The sequence below is a fragment of the Aotus nancymaae genome, unplaced genomic scaffold, assembly GCF_030222135.1.
Source record: "Aotus nancymaae isolate 86718 unplaced genomic scaffold, 86718_ANA_hifiasm-v0.15.2.pri h1tg000076l, whole genome shotgun sequence".
Taxonomy (NCBI): Eukaryota; Metazoa; Chordata; class Mammalia; order Primates; family Aotidae; genus Aotus; species Aotus nancymaae.
This window is the reverse complement of record NW_026988491.1, coordinates 23,544,900-23,569,845: the sequence shown is the minus strand read 5'-3', so window position 1 is coordinate 23,569,845 and position 24,946 is coordinate 23,544,900. Positions and strand designations below refer to the sequence as shown.

The window sequence follows — 24,946 nt, the reverse complement described above, 5'->3', positions numbered from 1 at the left end:
GTTCTGGGGTACATGTGCAGAACATGCAGGATTGTTGCATAGGTACGTACATGGCATTGTGGTTTGCTGCCTCCACCCCCCCCCCGTCACCTATATCTGGCATCTCTCCCCATGTTATCCCTCCCCAACCTCCTTGCCCCCGCTGTCCCTCCCCTATTCCCCCTCAACAGACCTCAGTGTGTGATGAGATCTTGATGATTTTCAACGATTTTCCCTCCAAGGTGGGTCCTCTGCATGAGTAGCCCGGGGAGGGGCTGTGGAACCTGGAGAAATCCCTCTTTGTTTTGACTTTGTCCTGGCAGTGAAACCAAATGTCCCCTGTGGACGCCGTGGGCCGTCAGTCATCTGCTCGGCCCCTCCCTCCCTTCACAGTGGCTGCTGGCCACCCCAGGTCAAGGACAGGCTGTGCAGAGGACAGCATGTCATGTTCCATGCATGCCCCCACCCAGGCACACTTTAAAATACCTCTGTGTGTGCGTGTGGAAATATCTATAGTTTGTCAATCCATGCACATATGTGCGCACCAGCCGCCATTGTGGTGGGGGACATGCATTCAGCTTCAGGTGCCTTAGAGCCCTGAGTGCACCTGTGCCTGGTGTGAACTCCCAGCTCAGCACTGTGTGATCCCTGAGAACCGTCAGGTCCCTGGAGTCTTTCTGTCATGCCAGCCCCCAGCAGGGGACTTCATCCCTGACAAGCTGCTTCCCTGAGGGTCAGTGAGGGCTCAAAGGGGTCTCTGACACCAGCAGGCAGCCCCCGAGGCTCTGTGCGCCAGTTGAGAGCCGAGCCCTTTGCACCCAGAACCTGCTGAGCACAGTAGAAGCGGGAAGGTCAGCGTCTGCCTTTTTAATGTAAATCAGAAACAAGTCGATACTTGACTCCAAGGCTATATGGAGGGAACACAAAGATAACTTGACACTTCTTTCTTCTTCTTAAAGTCGGGTGGACTCATAGTTCAGCGGAAATCAATGGGTAATTTGAATATGAAGTTTTGCATAGCTGCCATAACTGAGTTTCACCTCAGTCCTTTGGAGAACTCTGTTAGAGTGGCCCAACCTGCCTTCTGATGACCCTTGCTTGGAATCGAGGTGATGTCGCCCCATCCGGCTCCCTGTGCCCTTCCTGTCCATTTCCCACCAAGTAACAACCCCCACTCCCACTCCTCCACACTCATGTTCCCCCAGAAATCTCAATTAGAGTGCAAGATGGGATTAAACCTGACAAAAAGAGAATTATTGTGCTGAAGAAGAGTGCAGATGGCAAGCTCACATGCTCCCAGGAGGCAATAAAATGTCTTAATTTTACAAATTCAGTGGCAGAGATTCTAAACCAGAAGGTGCCATTAGAAGCCGTTCTCAAGAGAACCTCCCACCCCAATTTTAGCACGAGGCATCAGTCACATCTCAAAACCCTCTCTAATCGTGGAGATTGAGTTCTCAGAAGATGGAGACAGGGCTGCATGGGAGATCAGCATTGTAGGTCTGGGTCTGCTCAGCACAGGGAGGAAAGAGTGGACCCTCTGGCCAATCTGAGGTCCTGGACCAGGTGCTGGGGGAGGGTAGACGTGGACTGGTCTATAGCCAGGTTCGTCCCAGCATCATGGAGGGCCATGCAGAGAGGTTCGACCACCACCCCTCTGAGAGAACCCTGGACCCAATCCTGACTAACTTGTATACACCTTTGGGTCCTAATCTGCACGTCCAAAGACCCCTGGAAACCCAAAGCTGTTGTGTATTTCACGACATTCCAGTGGCCTGAGAGGAGCTGATGGAGGGCTATGGAGAGGCTGTGTCCCATGCCGGTGATTGTCTGTCTGCTTCCTGCACCCCAGGGCCTTTGCACCCACTGTGCCTTTCGAATAGAAGGCTCTTCTCCCAGCTCCTTGTCCCTCCTCAGTGTACCTTTACCCTCCAGCCAGGATACATTCCTTTTTCTCAGAACTACCTGACTTTCCCCGGTCACATGAGCCAGAATTGTTAATCACGTGATTGGATTAATGTCTCTCTCCCCACTGGGTCGATACTTCGAGAGCGGAGGGGCCCGGTGTGCTTACTTCACCGCCAAATCCCCAGGGTACTCAGCACAGGACAGAGGCAGGTCGGCACTCACATCACACTTGTCCAGTGGGTGAATGACTAGGTGGGTGAACATTACAGGTGCAGAGCGAGGAGGGGTCTGTCTGGCCTGTGGGATGTGATTGATCAGGAGTTTCAAAGAAAAGATGGAAATGGAGCTGACTTGATATTTACCCTCAGGACTTGAGGTCAGAGCGTGAGAGCACTTTGGGCAGATGAAGCAGACAAGGAAGTGCACGCATGGGGCTCATGTGTGCCGGGCTGGTGGGTCCGTGGGTAGCTTGGCGTGGCATGCATGATGCACAGCAACTTGCATACAGCAGGTGCTCAGGAAGCGCACGTTTCTGCACTAACAAGGCAGTCGGCATATGTGGTTTGGAACCAGTGCGGTGCAGAGGCAGAGCAGTTCAGAGCACAGCCTCTGGAATCACCAGCAGCAGGCAAAGAAAACATCTCCTAGACCTGAGTGGAGACAGAGGGATTGTGTCATCATTTCCTCACCCCTTAGTGTGGCTGGCCAAGACTAGGGGGGATGCTGTTTTCTAGATGGTTAACTTCTCAGTAGGTGAACGGGGTTGGTTGAACTATTTCCAATTATTTGCCTTTCCTGTACCTACCTATTTTGCCGTGTGGCTTTGCAAATAGGGTTCTTTAGAGAAACAGAACCAACAGGATCGATAGATAGATATAGATTTTATATCTATATATATATAACAGAGAAAATTTATCATGGGAATTGTCTCAGGATTATGGAGGCCACAAGCTTTTTTTTTTTTTTGAGATGGAGTCTTGCTCTACTGCCCAGGCTGGAGTGCAGTAGTGTGATCTCAGCTCATTGCAACCTCTGCCTCCCAGGTTCAAGCTATTCTCCTGCCTCAGCCTCCAGAGTAGCTGAGACCACAGGCACTTGCCACCATGCCGGGCTAATTTTTGTAGTTTTAGTAGAGACAGGGTTTCATGTTGGCCAGGCTGGTCTTGAACTCCTGACCTCAGGTGATCCACAACCTTGACTTCCCAAAGTGCTGGGATTATAGGAGTGAGCCACCGCACCCTGCCCACAAACTTTTACTCTATGGAGTCTGCAAGCTGGAAACCAGGAAGGCTGGTGGTATGAGTCAGAGTCCAGAGGTCTGAGAATCTGGTGTAAATTCCAGGGTCCGAGGGCAGGAGAAGAGGGATGAGCTAACTCTGGAAGAGAAGGATCTCTCTCTTCCTCTGCCTTTTCCTTCTGTTGGGGCCCTCACGGTTGGCTGATGGCTACCCACACTGGTGAGGATAGAGTGTCTGTTCTCAGTCTGTGGGTTCAAATGCTAGTCTCTCCCAGATACCCTTGCAGACACACCCAAAAATAATGCTTTACCAGCTGTTGGGGCACCCCTTAGCCCAGCCAAGTTGACACCTGCAATTAACCATCACAGTGGTGGGGTAGGTTTTATTCCTGCCACCCATGTGGGCTTGGTCACTGCACTAGCTCTGGCTGGTGGAATGGTGGCGAGCATGGCATGAGCAGTCTTGGCTGGCACCTGTGAGCTGGGCTGGCTGTCTTGCACTCCTCTCTTTCATCATGGGAAGAATGTGCTTCCTCTGGTAGCAGCTGGCCAAGGAGGATGGGAGCCATGAGGAGCAGATTTGGCCCTAGGATGAAGCTATGGCCAAGCCCAATCCAGCTTGGCAGGACCACCCAAGGACCTGCAGGTGTGTGAATAAAAATAAGTGTTTCTTGTGTGTGCTGCTCGTTACGTAGCAATGGCTGATAAATACACCTAACTCCACCTCATGAGCCACGCGGCCTCCCTCCACAGTCCTGACACTCGGTGTCCTCCGCACTCCCAGCTGAGTCAACGTGAAATGCTGCAGGACAGGAATATTTATGGTTCCTGTCCTCTCCCATGCCAGGCTCCCCGTTCTAGATAGGAAGCTTTGCTGCCGAGGACCAGACAGGTTTAAGGGAAATTTGTTGGTCAATCATTTGGCCAACAAACCCACTCCGTTTGCTGGGAAAATGAGGTAAAGATGTAGAGCAGATTTTTAAAAACTGGTTTTTATTTAATTTTAATTTTAATTTTTTTGAGACAGAGTCTCATACTTGCTCCCAGGCTGGAATGCAGTGATGTGATCTCTGCTCACTGCAACCTCCGCTTCCTGGGTTCAAGCGACCCTCCTGTCTCAGCCTCTTGAGTAGCTGGGATTACAGGCACCCGCCACCACACCTGGTTAATTTTTGAATTTTTTTTTAGTAGAGATGGGATTTTGCCATGTTGGCCAGGCTGATCTTGAACTCCTGAACTCCAGCGATCCACCCGCCTCGGCCTCCCAAAATGCTGGGATTATAGGAGTGAGCCACTGCGCCCGGCCTGTTTTTATTTAATTTTGGGTAACTTACAGACTACACATATGCTGTCAAGAATAACAATGTGATGAGCACGCATGCCACCCCAGCTGGTTTAAGATGCCAGCGTTACCTGTAAAGTCTTTCACAGATTCACCCTAGACCCTTCCTTCCCCATCAGCAACAAGTACCCTGAAGCTGTTTAGTGTTCTCTGCTTTTCTTCTCTTATCATGTGTCTGCACATAGAGTTATAACAACATATTATATATTGTTTCATGCTTTTGAATTTTATAAAACAGAACCATAGTGTATGAAACGGAACCATTTCTTAGACTCTCTTATGTTCTTAAGGTTTCTATAACCTGACATGCTGTCTCCTGTCACTGCAATGTATTCGTTGTCATTGATGCATAAAGTGTTTCTTTGCATGACTATACAGACATTTTATTCATTTATTCTGTGATGGATGGACATCAGGGTTGCTACCAGGTTTCCGATTTTTTTGGTGTATTTCCGGCTATGTACAGACAAGAGATGTGGCGGTACTTGAACCTAGACATGGAATTACCCAAACAGAAATCACGCTCAAATTCACCTCATCTGTCAAGGACAAGTTATTTTCCAAAGTGATTGTTCCAGAGTCCTCCCACTGTGGTGTACGGATAGTTCCAGTTGCTTTACATCCTTGCAGACACTTCATACTTAAGATTTATTTATTATTTACTTATTTATCTTTTGAGACAGAGTCTCACTTTGTCATCCAGGCTGGAGTGTAGTGGCGTGATCTTGGCTCACTGCAACCTCTGCCTCCTGGACTCAAGCAATTTTCCTGCCTCAGCCTTCTGAGTAGCTGGGAGTACAGGCCTGCATCACCGTGCCCAGCTAATTTTTGTATTTTTAGTAGAGACGGGGTTTTGCCATATTGGCCAGGCTGACCTCAAACACCTCAGGTGAACCGTCCACCTCAGCCTCCCAAAGTCTTGGGATTACAGGCATGAGCCACCGTGCCCAGCCATACTTTGAGATTTCAATTGTATCTGTTTTCCCGTTGATAGACAATGGTGCTGGACTGATAACTATATATTGTAAATAAAGCAGCTATGAATGTTTGTGGGCAAGTATTTTTGTAAACATATATTTTCATTACTCTTGGATAAATACCTAGCAGTGGAATTGCTGGGCTAAAAAATTGCTGGGGCCACAGGGTTGGTTGGCTGTTTCAGGTGGAACCATGTGGGTCAGACATGCAAAAATACCTGAAAAGACATCTCGAAAGGCCCATCTTAGGATCTACTCTAGTGATGTTATCTGCAAGAGTAATAGGTGAAGTCATATATCCTGTGACCTCTAGAATACTTAGCTTTATAAGAAATGTCTGAACCTTTCTGCAGTGTGAGTGTGACATTTTCCATCCCCATCAGTGATGTATGAGTGCACTAGTGCCCGATTTTTGCTGCTATTTGACAGTGTCAGTCTCCTTATATGCACCTCTCTAATGGGTGTGTCATGGTAACTCCCTGTAGTTTACACGGCATTTCCCCGACAAATGGTTTGGAGCACCCTTTCAAATGTCTGTTGCCTATTCATAGAGCTTCTTGTGTGCAGTGTCTGTTAAAATCTTTTGCCCATTTTTCATTACTTGTCTTTTTTTATTATTGAAAGGTACATGTGTTTTAGTCTAGATATACATCCTTCATCAGAAATATATTTTATATATATTTTCTCCCATTCTCTGCTTGCGTAATTTATTAGCAGTGTCTTTTGATGAACAGAAATTCTTCATTTCAAGAATTCCAATTTATCAGTGTTTTATGTTATTGCTAAGTACTGTGTCAGAAACCTTTATTTACTGCCAAATCGTGATGATATTCTACTATGTTTTATCTTATAGCTTTATAGTTTCATCTTGTCTTTATGTGTGTAATATTAATTTGTGTGTAATGTGTGAGATAAGGATGCATACTATTTTTTCTATTTGTCTTTTCAGTCCTATCAGTTTTTACCTCGTGTGTTTCAATGCTCTATTATTGGGCACATACAAATGAAAGGTTATTGTATCCTGATGCTCGTTATTAGGCATATACAAATAAGGATTATTATATCTCCTTGGAAAATTGAGCCCTTTATCATTATGTAATGCCCCCTCTATCTCTGATAAGTTTCCTTGCTATAAAGTCTGCTTTGTCTGAAATTAATATATCTATTCTAGCTTTCTTTTGATTCGTGTTAGCATGGGATATTTTTCTCCACCCATTTGCTTTTAATCCATGTCTTTAAATATAACGTGGGTTTCTTGCAGACAGCATATACTTGGGTCTTTTTTTGTTTTTTGTTTTTTTTCTTCAACTACTGTAACAGTTTCTGTCTTTTAATTGGTGTATTTAGACCATTGATGTTTAAAGTGATTATTAATATAGTGAGATTAGTACCTGCTATATGTGCTTTTGTTTTCTACAGTTGTCCTTATTCTTTGCTTCTTTTTTTGTGTGTTACTTCCACTCTTTTTTTTTGCCTTCTTTTTCGTTTGTTTTTGAGACAGGGTCTCACTCTGTCACCCAGGCTGGAGTGCAGCGGCGTGATCTCAGCTTACTGATCCTCCCACCTCAGCCTCCCGATTCGCTGGGACTGCTGGCACACACCACCATGCCTGACTAATTTATGCCAAAGGTGTTTCTTTACAGCAATGCAAGAATGGCCTAACATACTCTTGTTAGTGAAATGTCCTTGAATTTTGTTGACTACAGCCTGGATGTTTTTGTCTTTCTGATGGAGTTTTTGTGCTGCATACATTTGGGTGAATCAGTAGTGAATCTGACGGTATAATCACTCTCATATGTTGTGTTTCTTTTCTGATCTTTCTTTAGTTGTTTTCCCTCCATTTTTACTTTATTCTGCAGTGGCTTTTTTCTCTTTAAAAATTTTCTCTAATGATTTTGGCATTGTACGCTATATTTCTATTATTTTGGTGGTTAGTCTACAAATTTTGTCACTCATACACTTAATCAAATTATAAAATCAATCAATCTCTACACCTTCTTCATGTATTAGAAAAACATCAGAATATTCTAATCAACTCTTTCTGACGTATTTACCTTAGTTGTCAAAAATTCAGTATTTCTTTTTTTATAACTCCATGAGATATAATTATTATAGTTTTGCAGAGGTAAGTTTATCCCACATTTGCCAATTTCTTTGTACTTCTTTCTTCTTTTTCATTTCAGACTTTCCTTCTGATAATGCTGTCCTTCTGTGTGAAATGTATACTTAATTGCATACCTATTTTAGATAGGGTATATTGGTGCATACCATGTATATATTGGGTTTTCTGAAAAGTCTATATTTCATCCTTGTTGAAAGATGGTATTTCCAGTTAGAGACTTCTATGTTCACAGTTATTTTATGGATATCATTCCATTATCTTGTGACTTCTGCTGTTGAAGCTGATAAATCAGTGTTTGGGCTAAAAGTTCTTTGAAAGTAATCTCTCTTTTCTCCCCAGCTACATTCAGATCTCTTTATCATTGTTGGCCTATAATTTCACTATGATGTTTTTCTCTGCAAATTTTTTTCATATGTTTTCTGTTTGTAATTAGTTGGCTTTCTTGAATCAGTGATATGATTAATTGATTTTTCTATGGCTTATTTTTTTTTTGAAATTGACCAGCCGCTATCTTTTAAAATACTGTCTCTGTCTCTTTTCATCTCCTTCTGGGCGCTCCAGTTAAATGTGTGTTAAACCTTCTCACGCTGCCTTTGTGCTTCTCGACCCCATGAGTCTCCGTCTCTGTCTTAATGTATTTTCTATAATTTATTCTGATTTAATGTCCAACTTGTTAATTCTCCCTCCTTTCCTCATTCTCCCCCCTTTTCAGCTTTGCCTAATCAGGCATTAAATCTGTCCTGTGAATTATTAATTCTGAGAGCGGCTGTTTTTCACTTTCAGCAGTTCCATTCGCTTCTTTCAAATTCTGCCTGCTTGGTGCTCACCTTCACAATCTGTCTTTATCTCTCAGAGAGTGTTACTGGTCTGGGTCTGTTACTGCTTTTTAATTCTCTGTTATTTTTTCTGCCAGGGTTTGCTCACTGCCCCCTTTTCCTTGTCTACTTTGTGATTTTGTTCCCCGGGAAGTGCTTACTGTTTTGAAAGTTTTCCTATGGGATGTTCCCTAGCCCTGGGATGGAAGTGGTGTACTCCAGAGAGAATTTGTGTTTGTCTCTGTAAAAAGAAAATAAAAGTTCAGGACCTTCCAAATTCATCATACCAAGGGGAAAAGTTAAGCCCCAGAAGTGGAATCGTAATATAGCTGTTTTTCTTCTCTGGGGCATGATTGTTGCTTCCTGACCTGTGTGCTGAGATGTGATAGGTTACCCCAACTCCCTGTTCCTCATCCAAACTAGAGAGTAGAGCCTTGCTACAGTTATCACTCTACACTGGAATATTAGGCAACCCTCCAAGAGTGTAATCAAGAGTAGCCAATCAGGCCAGGCACGGTGGCTCACGCCTGTAATCCCAGCACTTTGGGAGGCTCAGGTGGGCATATCGCTTGAGGTCAGGAGTTGGAGACCAGCCTGATTAAGATGGTGAAACTCTGTCTCTACTAAAAATGCAAACATTAGCTAGGTGTGGTGGTATGTGCCTATAATCCTAGCTACTCAGGAGGCTGAGGCAGTAGAATGCTTGAACCCAGGAGGTGGAGGTTGCAGTGAGCTGAGATCATGCCACTGCACTCCAGCCTGGGCGACAGAGCAAAACTCTGTCGCAAAATAAAATAAATAAAAGCGTAGCTGATCAAATCTTATGTTTGTGTTGTGGAAAATGTTGTAGTTCTGTTCAGCACCTCGCTCCTGCCTGTGTAACTGGTCGTCATCTTTCCCCACGCAGGGAGCACTGTTCACCATTCTTTGGTGTCCTGTGTCCCCAGATGGCTGCTCTCATACTTCTTGCTTGAAGAAACTCTTTCAACTGGATCCTGAGCAGTTTGATTATTTTAGGTTGACATGTCTTTGGGGATTTGGAGGGATATAGTCTAGAGCCTTGTTAACATGAAAGCTCAGTTGACATGTTGTTTAGACCATGCAGTTACCCATTTCGGGCTGTTAATTCACGCCAGAAGGGACTTTTTGTGAAGAATATTTAGAGGGAAATTTTCCCTTCCTGCAAATATAGAGACAGGCCTCTCCCTGCACTGTCTGGTGGAGACTGAGCATTTGTATTTCACCCACGAGGTCCTGTCAGGGAGGGAGGGTCTCACATGATGTTCCCCATCTTGGGAAGTCTGGCTTTGCCTTCTTTCTTCTAGAAGGCCATGGCAATTAAAGTTCAAGTTCACCACAAGTGACCTCAAGGTAAAAACTGCTTTCAATATCTGGCCATCTTTTTTTTTTTTCTTGTTTCCCTTTAGTTTCTGGCTCAGGTATTACCTGCTTTATTCATTAGTTAAAGGATACACTTAATTAAAATTTTTGATCTGATTTGTTTTTTGTCTTCAGGGGGCAGTCCAGATATTCACATTGCCAAACTGAGATTCTAGACCAGTTTCCACAACTGTGGGTCACCATCCATGAGTAGGTTATGGAATCAATGGAGAAAGTTGCTACCGATATTTTAAAACAGAACAGAATGAAATGGAGTGGGCGAGAAAGTATCATAGTTCATCAGCCATAGTAGGAGTAAGTAATCCGTCATTCAGCTTTGAGTTTGGTTCTGTGTCTCCACTCAAATCTCATCCTGAATTGTCATCCCCATGTGTTGGGGGAGGGGCCTGGTGGGAGATGATTGGATTATGCAGGGGGTAGGGGGGAGTTTCCCCTTGCTGTTCTAGTGATAGCAAGTGAATTCTCAGGAGATCTGATGACTTAAAACTGTGTGGCACTTCCCCCTGCATTCTCTTTCTCCTGCCTCTGTGTGAGACGTGCCTTGCTTCCCCTTCACCTTCTGCCATGATTGTACGTTTCCTGAGGCCTCCTCAGCCCTGCAGAACTGTGAGACAATTAAACCTCTTTTCTTTATAAATTACCCAGTCTCAAGGAGTTCTTTATAGCAGTGTGAGAATGGACTAATACATCATATATGCATACATGGGTAACTGGCTTCCATATAAAGGTATTTCTCACTCCTGGTAATATTGCAATTATCTCTAGATGACAGCAGTGCTTCTTAAACTTTAGCGTGGTCACCAACCATCTGAGGATCTTGTTAAAATGCAGATTCTGACTCAGCAGATCTCTCAGGGGAGGGGCCTGAGATTCTTCATTTCCATCAAGCTCTCAGTAATGCTGACTCTGCTGTTCTGGGGGACACACGGAGGGGCAGACCTCCTGAACACATTGAGATGTCATCTCCCCTCTGCTGCTGTGACCACCTGGGGGTTCTTCCTGCCTGCTGCACAAATAAAGACCATGGCTTTGCTGTAAAGAAAGAGTTTAACTGAGGCAAGGCCAGTCACATCATGTGGGAGATGGAGTTATTACTCAAATCAGTCTCACTGAGGATCCTGGGTTAGGGGCTTTTCAAAGGTAGTTTGGGGAAAGGGGTGAGGGTAGCTAGGAAATGAAGACTTGCTGCTGATTGGCTGGAGCAATACTATAGGGATTGGAAGCTGGGGTGTAGCTGGGAAATGGGTGCTTGCTGTTGATTGGCTGGGATGGAGAAATGAGTGCTTGTTGCTACTGATTGGCTGGGGTGAAATCATAGGGGGGTGGGAGCTGGCTAGTTGGAAAATGGGTGCTTGCTGTTAATTGGCTAGGGTAGAGATGAAATTGTAGTGGGTGGGAGCTGGGGTAGCTGGGAAATGGGTGCTTGGTGCTGATTGGCTGGGCTGGAGATGAAATCATGGCAGGCAGGAGCTGTCCTCTTGAGCTGAGTTGCCTGTGGGTGGGGCCACAGGGCTGGTTGGTGGTTCCAGGTGGAACCATGTGGGACAGACATGCCAAAAAACCTGAAAAGACATCTCAAAAGGCCCATCTTAGGATCTACTCTAGTGATGTTATCTGCAAGAGTAATAGGTGAAGTCATATATCCTGTGACCTCTAGAATAATGGCTGGCAATCCTTTATGCCTGTGTCTTAGCAGGACCTAGGTGCTGCTCCTTCACCTAGCCGGAGGCTCTCTCAGTAGCTTTATAAAGGCAAAGGTTGTTGAACTTTGGAGAAGGCCTGTTATCATTTAAACTACAACCTAAAGGTCTTCCAAAGCTAGCTAGGCCTAAGTCCAGGACTAATTAAGGCGGCTTGAAAGCTAAAGGCAAGAGGGAGGTGGATTAGATCGACCTCTTTCACTGTTATAATTTTCACACTGATACAGTTTCAGCAATGGTATCACCTCCTTCATGCAGCTGGCACAGGACTCTGGGTCATGAATACAGGTGTTTAGCACCCACAAGCCTTTCCTCCACAGAGCCTTACCTGCAGCTCATACCAACGGCACTCTTCAAGGAGTTGAGTCTAAGAAGTACTGGGGTCATCGGGATACCCTCGCAGAGGTCTGAGTATGCCATAGATGTCCTCCCTATCCCATAATAATAAAACATGTGCATTCAGAGCCGTCCTTCTAAGCCACCTTCTGAAACAGTGGGTGCCATTTATCTTCATGCACTTAGAGTCTTCTCTGCCAAAGACCTTTTTCTCTCTACAAGATGCGCATACCAACTCAACACTGAGGGCTAATAAAAATGCCCAATAAATTCAGAATACACCTTCAAACAAGAACACCATATGCAAATGGCAAAGTAATTCCATTGTTAAATGTTATTCCTGAAACACTTGTGTGAGGCAGAGCTATTTAAATTGTAGGTCCGGTATAATTGCTGTTGTGTTTTCTGGCAGCAGCAAAGGCTGTAGTCAAATGGCTATAAAATATAATAGGCAGTGCTCCCTGCTTTTGTTTCCAAAGTAAACTACTTGCATTACTATTTACATATCAATGCAAACTTCCCGTCACTAAATCATGCAAATAGAAGAGCAGGGTTTAGCACAGCCCAGGAATGGAACACTGGAGATCACTTTGCAAGCTATTTCTTTTTTATTTATCCCAGATCCCCAAACATTTGGGCTGGCCTGGCCTGTAATGCAATTACTCTGAGTCTCTGGCTCAAAAGTGCTCGTGTTTATTGTGCCCATTTGATCTGGCATGGATTTAGAGATTAGAAGGCAAGAGGCGACTTCAACCGCTTGCGGAATTGCTGGTGCGCTGAGCAAAAGATGGGATTGATTGCAAAGCCGCCAGGGAATGCTAAAGTGGCCTGGATTTTTTTTTCTTTTTTTTTAACTTTAGGAATTACACAAAGTCTTGACTCTACAAGACTCTTTTTACAGTCAGAAAAATCACAGTTTGGTTTCAGGCAAAATAATATAAAGGGGATGGCCACTGTATTGGTTCATTTAATGCTGCTGTAACAAAATACCATAGACTGGGGGCTTATACACAACAGGAGCACATTTCCCACAGTTATGGAAGCTGGAGGTCCAAGGCGAGGCTGCAGCAGATACCATGTCTGGTGAGGACCCACTTCCTGGTTCATAGATCAGTGTCTGGTGAGGATCCACTTCCCGGTTCATAGATCAGTGTCTGGTGAGGACCACTTCCTGGTTCATAGATCAGTGTCTGCTGAGGATTTGCTTCCTGGTTCATAGATCAGCGTTTGGTGAGGACCCGCTTCCTGGTTCATAGATCAGTGTCTGGTGAGGACCCGCTTCCTGGTTCATAGATCAGTTTCTGGTGAGGATTTGCTTCCTGGTTCATAGATCAGTGTCTGGTGAGGACCCAGTTCCTGGTTCATAGATCAGTGTCTGGTGAGGATTTGCTTCCTGGTTCATAGATCAGTGTCTTCTCGCTGTGTCCTCATGTGGTGGAAGGGGTGAGGGAGCTCTCTGAGGTCCCTTTTCTAAAGGCACTAATCCCATTCATGGGGGCCCCACCCTTATGACCTCATCCTTCCCACAGACCCTACCTCCTAACACCACAGCCTGGTGGGGGAGGATTTCAACAAATGAATTTTGCTGGAACGCTAGTAGTGTTCAGACCCTAGCAGCTAGCTATTCATATGTTGGAGGAAACAGAGACAGCCCATGCAGGCAGTGCAAGACTGAGCTATTTACCACTTGTCTGTGGTGACCAAGATGGGGTGTCTCCACTATAACAGACTCATAATCCATCCCTCTCACTAAATGGTTCTAAAATAAAATTATACATAACCTGTGAAATGTCAGAATGGCCAAATAATAGTAAAATCCTTGCAGTTAAATCCTCCACTGCCCTTGGCTCCAGCTGACACACTGGCTGTACCAGTGGCTTTGCACTGAAATCTCTCTGATCTGTCTCGTGCTCCATTTCATCTGTGAAGGTCCCCCTGACGAATGCCACACTCCTTAAGAGCAAAGTTTAATAGTTTTTGTTTTGTTTTTGTTGTCGTTGATGTTGTTTTTTGAGACTAGTCTTGCTCTGTCGCTCAGGCTGGAGTACAGTGGTGCGATCTCGGCTCACTGCAACCTCCACCTCCTGGGTTCAAGCAATTCTCCTGCCTCAGCCTCCCGAGTAGCTGGGATTATAGGTGCCTGCCACCTTGCCCAGCTGATTTTTGTATTTTTAGTAGAGATGGGGTTTCACCCTTTTGGCAGGATGGTCTCAATCTCCTGACCTCAGGTGATCTGCCCACCTCAGCCTCCCAAAGTGCTGAGATTGCAGCATGTGAGCCACCATGTCTGGCCTAATGGTTATATTCACACCATGTTATAAAGCCAGAGCCAGAGAGGGGCCGAGGATGGTCCTAGCTCTCCGTCCTGCAGTGACAATCTTGATGGATTATGGCTGGCCAGGCCCAGGGTTGCACCCAGCTGCAGCTGACACGGGGCGGAAGGGCAACCTGCTGCCTCCCCACAGAGAGGCCTTCAGGAACATGTGGGCAGTATTTGGTTAATTACATCACTTCTTTTTAAGTTAAGGAAGACTGCAGATCTGGGGCATCCCCGATTCGCTGAATCCGCTTCCTCCTTTGGCCCGCTCTTTCATTAGCTGGTCTGGTTACTCAGACTGGTACGCTCTTCGTGGACCTGGGTGATGAGCTTGTGCTGTTTCTCAACTCTGAGTATACCCAGAGCCTGCTGTGTGCAGGTGCCCCAGGCTGTGCCTCGGGTGCATAATCCTGGCAGGGCTTGTCATCCTCAGTGCTGGTGACACTGTGGGCTGGTAATCTCTGTGGAGGAGCCACCCTGTGCAGCGGGGGAAACCGAGCTGCACCCCTGGTCTCCACCCACCATATGCAAGTAGCACCCTCCAGCAGCAGACAGAAATGCCTCCAGACATTGCGACATGCCCCTAGAGGGCACAGCTGACCCCTCAGCACCCGCCCAGGTGAAGACCTTTGGTTTAGAGCATGTATCCCCAGCCCCCGGGGCATGGACTGGGATTGGTCCATTTCCTGTTAGAACAGGCAGCAAAGCAGGAAAGACACAATAAATGTTGAGTCTTTATTTTTATTTCCCATTTCAACCCAGTCAGCAGCTTCCTTGGCGTTCCCCGGAGATGGCCAATGAGATTTTGTTTTCGGCACCTTTATGAATTCACGCAAGCGGACATATTTGATGTGTTTCAATACATTGCAATTATTATTGATAATAATTGACACTTGAGAGTTTTGACAGCTACTTTTTAGTCTTTGTTATATCTTTGTTTTCCAGTCCCCAAAAAATGTTTAGGCTCGTCTTGTATTTATTCTGCCCCAGCCTTGAAACAGCTATTTCCTCGCAGAATGGTAGTCTGTGTTAATGGGAATGATACTTAAGTATTGTGATTTATACTCTTCGCTATTGACTTGGTCAAGACCTTTTCAAAAGACAAAGCTGGTGAATAGACTTTCTTTTTTTTTGAAATGGAGTCTCACTTTGTCACCCAGGCTGAAGTGCAGTGGTGTGATCTCGGCTCACTGCACCCTCTGCCTCCCACATTCAAGCCATTCTCCTGCCTCAGCCTCCCGAGTAGCTGGGACTACAGGTGTGTGCCATGATGCATGGCTACTTTTTGTATTTTTAGTGGAGGCATGGTTTTGCCATGTTGGCCAGGCTAGTCTCAAACTCCTGACCTCAAGTGATCTGCCCACCTCGGCCTCCCAAAGTGCTGGGATCACACTTATGAGCCACCGCACCCAGTCAGTGAACAGGCAGTTTCTAAAGGTAAAGATTCCTCATGAGCTCTTGTGTCATTATTTTTCCAATTCAAGGCTACATTGTCTTTATTTAATTTCACAAATAGGACGTTGGTATCTCCTGTCACTGAGGCCCCAAATTCCATTTCTCACTGACGCTGACAAAATTTCCCCACAGCACATGCGTAGGAACCTTAGAATATCAGTCTCAGTGATGATGACGATGGCTTCAGGCTTTAGTTTCTGCCGTCTCTTTTGTCATGAGGGTAGGTCTCACTGGGGATGTTACGCTGAATGTCTGTATTTTAATGTCGATCGCAGTAGCTACTCTTCCTGTATTACGTCACCAAGTAGATACCATTGGGTTCATTTATTTTATTTCCTATTTTTAGATATTACTGTGTAAGATTTCTTCTATTGTATTTTTCAGTTTATGTCTGATTTGCTGTTATGGATTCCAGTTCTGTCTTAAAATTCTCTATTTTTTCATCCATTTTCCTCTATGTTCTTAAATATGGGTAATGACAACTATTTTAAAATCTTGTCTGCTAACCACAATATAAGAATTACATGTGGGTCTACATCTGTCATATACGTTCTTTCTCCTGATCACACATCACAGTGTCTTGCCTCTTTTCTTGTCTAGTAACTTTTTTATTGTATGATTTTTGTAATCCTCCAGTATCAGCAGAAAACTCATTATTTTCAAGGGCACATGGAATATTCCCTAAGATAGACTGTGCCCCAAGTCAGAAAACAAACGTTAACAAATTGGAAAGAAGTAAAGTTAAACAAAGTATGTTCCTGGCCATCACTAGCATTTGATTTGGGAAATTCAAATAGAAACATCTGGAGGCAGCAGTACACAGTTTCTAGAATGGCTACAATAAAGAATACTGACAGTAGTATGTGCTGACAAGGATACGGAGAAAATGGAACTCACAGACGTTGCTGGTAGGCTTGTGAGATGGTGATGCCACTCTAGAAAATAGCTTCTTCCCCCTTCTAAAGCTGAACCTTCACCTCCCGCATGATCCTTTGAATCCAGTCCTAGGGATTTACCCAAGCGGACTGAGAATTTTTGTCCACATAAAGATCTCTATATAAATGTTTTAAAGTTGATTCATAATTGTTCAAAACCCCAGACAGTTCACCAGAGGCTATATAGGAGCAAACAAACGAACTGAATACCCTTGAACAGATGCATGGCTAAGCACACTTGGGCCACAAAATGGAATACTACTTAGTGATGAAAAGGAATGAATGATTGATATACCCACCACCTGGGCGAGTATCAGAGACATTCCGTCCAGTGAAAGAAGCCAGTCTCAAATGGTTACATACTCTGCGTGATTCCATTTGTGTGCTGTTCCAAATAAGGCAAAAACTGGTCGGTAGTCAGGGTTAGGGTAGGAGGGGTGTGACTATGAAGAGACATGAGATTTTTGGGGGTGATGACTTGTCCTATATTCTGATTGTGGTGGTAGTCGGGTGAATCCATACATGCTAAAACTCTTCGCAGTATACACCAAAACAGCCAATTTTACTATAGGATAATTGAAAGTTAAAATTAATAAAAATATCTATGAGCCACATCCCTGCGCTTGTACTGTTTTTAGTCTGGTAGGTAAGAATGATCTGAATAATAATTGCACCATTAACTGAATGTCTGCTGCTAAGATCTGTGAGTGATATACATGTGTTTAATTTCTAGTAAAGCTCCTTGCGTTAGTGTGATGATTTTAATGTTACCCATGTGGAATTTTAAACTAAGTGAAGGCAGATAATTTGACCAAGAGCCAAGACGTCAGCCAGATCATTCCTGTTGGTTTTTGTACATGAGTGTCTTCAACTTAATGGAAACAGACCAAAGAGAAATGGGGGCCAGACCATAAGCAGAGATCTCATTTCCCTTCAGCTCATTGTTTCTCTCTCTCTCCTTCACACACACTCACTGGTGCAAATCATAGCCCCAAAGATACAACCCCAAACACCAAACTGTGAATGCTGAAATCCTGAAAGACCTAAATCCCCAGACTCTAAAAATCCCTAACATCTAAAATCTCCAAAGTCACAATCCCAAAAGGTGAAAATCTTGAAGGGCTCAAATCTGAAAGCCAAATTCTGGGGAAGGGATTGGTGTGTCTTCAGTTATATGTAGGGCAGTTGCGTCGTGTTAGGGAGAATGGCTACCTTGCTACTGTCATTATTTGAAAATCAATATGGTTTAAAGAGACACATATGGGTGCCGAGTGGACAAGGGGTGGCCTTGATTTTAGGTGTTGACCTCACTGGACTAAGGAATACCTAGAAACGTGGTAAAACCCTAGTTTGGGTGTGTCTGTGAGGGCCTTTCCAGGGGAGGTCGGTGTGTGCCCTTCTAAAGCTGGGCAGACGAGGTGGGGAAGATGTGCCCTCTGTGTGGGTGAGCACCATCCCTTGGGCTGGGCATGCAGAGAACACACATGGAAGGTGATGTGGAGGGTGAACTGTCTCTCTCCGAGAGCTGGGACAGATGTTTCTTCTCCTGGACATCGGAGCTCCAGGCGGGCTGGCTTTGGACTCCTGGACTTACCTCGTGGGCCCCAGGTCCTGAGGCTTTTGGCCTCCGAGTTACCAGCAGCTCCCCTGGTTCTGAGGCCTTTTGACTTGGCCTGAGCCACACTGCCCGCTTCTCAGGGTCTCCAGCTTGCAGACAGCGTGTTGTGGGACTTCCAGCCACCACAACTGTTTGAGCCAATTTCCCTAATACATTCTCTCTCATATGTAGGTATATGTATCTTACTGGACTGTCTTTCTAGAGAACCCTGAATAATACAGATTTGATATAGGAAAAGCTGAATGTTGTTTTACTTATTGAATTCCTTACAATATAATGGAAGAGACCTTTGAAATTGTTCCCTCGCAAAAAGGCTGTGGTAATTTAAGTGGACGACGCCACTTAACAGTGAAAGATAAAAATTTAAAAGCCGATTATTATTGAGGCTGTGAAAGCTTCATTGCAGCGACTGAGCAGAAACTGGACTTTCAGATGGACAGCAAACACTTTCACAATTTGCAGACCATAGCCGCCGCACAGACACACAGGCAGCCAGTGTCCTGGAGATCACGGAAGTGACAGGCGGGCAGCAAATGTGAGGAATCTTCCTGCCAAGCTGTTCGGTGTGTAGGGCTCCTGTCTCTTCACACATGGCGTGGGTTTGGTATGCTGTTTATTTCGTCTTCATGTCATTTCCAATACTGCAGCTATAATTTGTGCAGAGACCTCTAGAGAGTTCTATTTTTTTTTTTTTTAAGCTGGGCATGTTGGTGCATGCCTGTAATCCCAACTACTCAGGAGGTCAAGGCAGGAGAATCCCTTTAACCTGGAGGCAGAGGCTGCAGTGAGCTGAGATCATGCCACTGCACCGTAGCCTGGGAGACAGTGTGAGACTCCATGCCCCAGAATTAATTATTCTTTCTCATCCCACCCCCTTTTCTGCTCAGTGTGCCCAGTGGGTCCTACTGTTCTCTGCAGCTGTGCCGTCCCTGCTGTTTTCCACCCCCACCCCATATCTTCTTCAGCTTCTACCTAGCTAACCAATGTCACACTTTTCATTATGAGCCAACAGGGTTAACACCACGATTATACGTCCTTACAGCATGCTGTGTGCATTTCACTCTTATTTATGATGGTTTACTGTGTGGGCGCTCCCCAGGCTAGGAGCTCATGAGGCTGGCCCATTTCTGTCATGCACATAGGTGGGAACTGGGCTGGCATGTAGCACATGCTCAGTAAACATCTGTGGAATAATTAGATGAGTACAGAAAAGAACAAAACTCATCAAACTTGTGTGGGTTGGAGCCTGCAGTTCAAGCCAGTTCTCATCGGCCACAGTCAGGTTATTTCCATTTCAAATCAGACAAAAGAGAATATCATAAGCCTCCACATGTAAGGAATGCAGAGTTAAAGGGTGCAACACGCCCCCCTGTGCTGCCCATCTGGCCCCACGTGGCCGGATGCCAACGAGGTCACCATGGACCCACCTGTGGTGCCGGCTGTGACCTGCAAAGCCACCTCCCACCCACACCTGTCTGTGACTCACCTACCCCTTCCAGGTTCTTCTTGATGGTGATTTTGAGAAATAACGTGAAATTGCATAAAGACAGAAGCCACAGGAACGAGGAGCAAAGTACTGCAGTTCATCAGCATGGCAGCGCGTCCCCGTGTCCCGCTTCGGCGCCTTGCCAGCAACATCTGGTGACGACGCAGGGCCTCTGCCCCACCCAGCAGGCTTGCCACAGCTTAGGCCCGTGACAGTAAGGGGCGCAATGCCCACTTCTTATTATTTGAAGTTTTACTACGTGGCAGGTACTTGGCGTGTTTTTTACGTGAGTTTCTTTGTTTACTCCCCATGGATGGGGTCATTATTATTCCCATTTTACAGGGGGAGGAAACTGACAGGCAAGAGGTTCATTATCATGCCCAAGATTACACAGTTAAAGGTGGCGTCTGAGGTTAGGACCTGCGTTGGGTGGACTCAAGATTATATGAGCAATGTCAATACTCCAGATCAACCCATTTTCTCTTAGAAATCACTTAGATTTGAGACTGGGATGGGTCAGAGTACTTCTTTATTTATTTGTTTTATTTTATTATTATTTTTTAATGAGACAGCATTTCGCTCTTGTTGCCCAGGCTGGAGTGCAACAGCACAATCTCGGCTGCAACCTCCACCTCCTGGGTTCAAGTGATTCTCCTGCCTCAGCCTGCTGAGGAGCTGGGATTACAGGCACCCACCACCACACGTGGCTAATTTTTTATTTTTAGTAGAGATAGGGTTTTACTATGTTGGCCAGGCTGGTCTTGAACTCCTGACCTCAAATGATCCACCTGCCTTGGCCTCCCAAAGTGCTGGGATTACAGGTGTGAGCCACCACGCCTGGCCCAGAGTACTTCTTAAGGAGTTTATGCCACACTCCCAAAGTCCTGCCTCCCCTCCCTTCCTTCCTTCAAAATGTTTTTTTTTGTGCTAGCTCCATGGTCTTCTTTGTGGCTGACTCTGACCCATCCTTTAGGGCTGAGCCTAGATGCTTCCTCCCTAGAGAACGTTCTGATCCCCCTTGGCTGTTAGGTCTCTTATTTCAAGTTTTGGTTGAAGCTACAACTTCCCCTGGCGGCATCCATCACAAGAGGGAAAGCGCTGTTATTAATAGATCGTTGTTTTCCAAATTAGTGGGAGCTACAGAGGACAGAGCTTCTCATGATGGGCCCCTTTACCCAGCTCATCAGGTTTACCACGGAACAGGATGGACACAGGGCCTGAGCTAGGAACACAGAGACCTGCATGGCGTGGCCCTCCCTCCAGCCCCCAGTGAAAGAAGCAGCGTGGTGGACGCTTCTTTGAGTTAGAGATGCTGAGTGCTTCCGCTATGAAGCACAGAGGAGTGAGGGGCATGTGCTCCATGCTGAGGGATCGGGGACAGTGTCACAGGGAGCTGGGGTCAGTCCCCCATTGAAGGTGAGGAGATTTCACTGCAGGGAAATGGAAGAAGGACTTCAGGAGTTTCTCTGTGGATGATGTGTGTCTGGAGAGCTCAGAATGTCTGACTCTGGACAGTGTCCCCAGAGGTGCCTCACGTAGAGGGGAATCCGTGCATTTTTAATACATAAGTCGATTGAATTTGGTCTTTCTGGCTGATCACATTTCCTGGTCTGCATATGCAGTGGTGTCTAAAGCACAGGCTGTGAAGTCAGAATACCTGGGTTTGAGTCTTCATTCCTTGGTCAAACTGTAACTTCAATCAGATGATTTAACCTCATGTGCGTCACTTTTCCCATGGATGTGTTAGGAAGGGTAAGTAGTATTATTGTCATATTAAATGTGACAGTGAGTATGAAGTAGAGTTCCCAGTACATGGATTTAACTATCGTTATCACCATTGTCATCACCATCATCGTCACCATTATGATCATCATCACCATCCTCACCATCACCATCATCACCACCCTCATCACTACCACCACCATCACCATCATCACCATCACCACTATCATCACCATCACCCTCATCATCACCACCACCATCACCATCACCACCATCACCACTGTCACCACCATCAGCACCGTCACCACCATCATATCTTTTTTATTAACACCAATGTCATCACCATTGTCAGAACTGTCATTATTGTCACCATTCTTATCCCTGTCATCACTATTATCGTGTTAGAATCATTTTCCTGTCTTGGTATTAATGTTTTGAGCACATGACATACTTATGGGAAATCTGATATTGACTTGTGTCCGCAGGATTCTACAGGTAGCAAACACACATTTATTGTTTTCTAAACTGAATTGGGTTTTGCCAAATGTGGACCATTTGGAAGCTAGAAATTGCAGGGCTGTTGAATCGGCAAGGACAATGAATTTAACATTTGGACCTTGGCCACTGGCAATTGAACTTTTAGTCAGGTGTCAATGTTTGGTTGGACTGTAAGGTTTCTGAAAAACAAGTAGGTCTTAACACAGGAGATACTGATGGTCTATGATCAACCAGGGGTGAATGAAGCTAGTGTTGGGGCTGACCCGAAGGAGGGAAGGGTGGGACGAGGATGGGCCACTCAGGGTTCAGTGAAGCTGAGCTTAACGGAGCAGTATTCGGGGGAAGGGTGAGTAGGGACATGCTGTGGGAGGCTGGGCATCTGTAAGGGCTGGCAGGTAGTGGAGCACCTGAGAGCTGTAGATTCAGACAAGCCCGGGCAGGAGCCTGAGCTCTCTCTGCTGTGTAACCTTAGAATGTCCATCATACTTCTCCAAGGCTCAGTTGTCACATCTGGAAAGTCAAAATACTGGGAGACACTGGTTTCTAGATCTGTTGTGGACAAAGAGGGGATGAGGCAGCTGGAGCGTGCGTCTATGACACAGTAAGGGTAAGATCAGTGGGGATGGTCTTGGCTTGTTGCAGTAACGAGCAACCTCAGATCTCTGTGGGTTGACGTGTCAAAACCTTATTTCCCACTCATGCAAATCTAGGCCAGGCCCTCTGTCTCTCGGGTCCTCATCCCCCATGACTCGGCTCAATTCCTGGGGCTGCTCTGATTCTCAGCACCCTCCATTTCAATCTAGGACCGCAGTGGCCAGGCAGCAGCGCACTAGGGGAGTCATGCCAGTGAGTGGGGGCTCTGGCCCCGAATGGCTTGTCCCACAGTGTCTCAGGACCATGACAGAGCTGGTCACGTGGTCCCACCCACTGCCAGGTGGCAGGAGGCGCGATGACCCCTTAAGCCCACAGGGACAAAAGAACTGGGCATAGGGCGGGAGGGAGAGCTCTACCCCAGGCCTCAGCTCGTGCTAGGCAGGACTGCTTCAGGTTCTGTCGTGACTGTTGTAAAACCAATAAAAAAGCTTGTAACTATAATAACATGGGTTTTCGAAGCCATGTCTGAACGCTCCTGCCTCAAGTTGGTTCCATGACAGTTGCTTGCTCCTGCTTCTGAGGCATGAAGAAAGGAGTGGGTGTGGGAGGCGGGCCTCGGAGTTGCAGGGTCACAGAGAGAGAGGTCAAGTTAAGAGGAGTGGACAGTGGTCTGAGGCCAAACAGACCTCCGCTAGAGAGCCAGCGAGTGGGGACTTTCTCAGCTGAGAGACTCCGAGTAAGTCACTCCGGGCCTCTGAGCTGTTGTCTGCATTTAACATTTTGCTGGGGTTGCAACCTGCTTTTAAGACTTTAAAAATCTTGATGAGAAGTGAAAGCTGTTATTTATAATGTGCAAATGGCTTTCAACCTCCAGAGACAGACCCAGCCAAACCACACTGAGGCTGATTATAACTTGGTTTTGAGAAAATTAGCAGGACTGGCCTTACATGATGATTTAACCAAGGAGTTATTTGACATGTTCTACTTGACAACATAAAAAAAGAAAAATAAATTGTTTAAATTGGTGTAGCTCAGCCAGAGCTGAGCACTTCTTACGTTGTTTTTTTTTTCTTGGAAGTTGTATAGGTGAAAAAAACGTCTTGGCCAAATTGAAACTTAGGTGAAGTGAGATGTGCAGTGCGGTTGGTCCTCCGGGAGCTGGACATTGTTTTATCCTGGTAAGCACCTGTCAGATCTCTGCAGATAAGGCCATGGCACCACCTTCTTGAATTTTGAAATGGGCCCAGGTGGGTTTACACATCGAGGTGGAAAGAGTGCTGGGAGGTGCAAGATGTCGCTGTGGGAGGGGGGGAAGTGCCAGCCCAGAGATGTGACCTTAGGTGGCAGATGTCAGCACTGAGGACAGAGCCCGGGGTTACCATGAAGGGCAGAGACCTCCAAGAGTGTGATCGGTGGGGATGGTGGTGGGGCTGACCTGAAGGAGGGAAGGGTGGGGTGAGGAAGGGGCCACTCAGGGTTCGGTGAAGCTCAGCTCAGTGGGACTGTGTTCAGGGAAGAGTGAGTAGGGACATGCTGTGGAAGGCTGGGCATCCCTGAGGGCTGGCAGGTGGCAGAGACCTCCAAGAGTATGAGGTTTTCCTGGAGCTAAAGGAGAGAGAGTTTGGAATGTGTGGTGTAAATTAAAAGGATGTGTGTCTTCCTGTGCCTCAATTTCCCCCGTTACCTCCATAGTCACTTCTTTGCCTACCACTGGGGGCCAGATCAAGTATTCAACAAAAATTGGTTTCTGTTAGACGTCGCATGTCTATCGTCATCTTAGTCTCCCAGATGGGAAACTGGCAGCGTTTCCGAGAAGGCAGCTCTATTTGAGGCGTCCCAATAGTTATGAGGGTGAGGCCAGAAGATGTCGCACAGCATGGGCTGCACTTGGTGTGACATGAGGAGGGAGCCGTGCCTTCGCTCTGTCCCCAATGGTGCTCTCGGACATCCATGCTGACGTGAACACGCTGTTCCACGCTCAACTGCTCCTCTCCTCTGATTGTCAGAACTCCAAGGACTCGAGAGAAACAGTGGGAAAAAGCGCACAAGGAAATCTACTGTGAGTTAATAACGACAAACCCAAGCAGATGGAGAAAGGGAGAAGCTAATCAAAGTACAGATCGAAGAAGTGGAAAATGAAGATTAAGGATCTGGAGCGCAGGCAGGCGTCCTGGAGGTTTTTGCCATTCGCAGCTTTTCAGTTGCTCTTCGCACCGTTTCAGTGCCGTCTTTTCAGTGAGTCACGTCCCCTCCAACACCAGCACCCTCCTCTCCGAATCCCCTCACAGCTGGGGGAGGTGGGCTGATTAACTCCCAGCTTCCAACTGCCGCATCAGGGAGGATGAGTCCCGAGTAAACCTGGGCATTTTTGGAATTCAGCAGTGACAACAAAGAACAGACGGCCTCTGAACGGGACCGAGGAGAAGGGAAAGGTTTCAGTGTGTTTTCAAAATTGGTGTTTGGTGTTTGGGTAAAATGAATCGTCCAATCTGTAACTTAAAGTC

The 24,946-nt window shown here is 46.0% G+C and overlaps 1 long non-coding RNA gene across 1 annotated transcript; it reads left to right on the top strand.

The window, feature by feature from the left end:
* Positions 1–24,672, top strand: LOC105715240 (uncharacterized). Its single transcript, XR_010339324.1, has 3 exons — positions 1–42; positions 23,521–23,620; positions 24,449–24,672. It is a non-coding gene; the product is annotated as an uncharacterized LOC105715240 (long non-coding RNA).
* Positions 24,673–24,946: the final 274 nt, after the last annotated feature.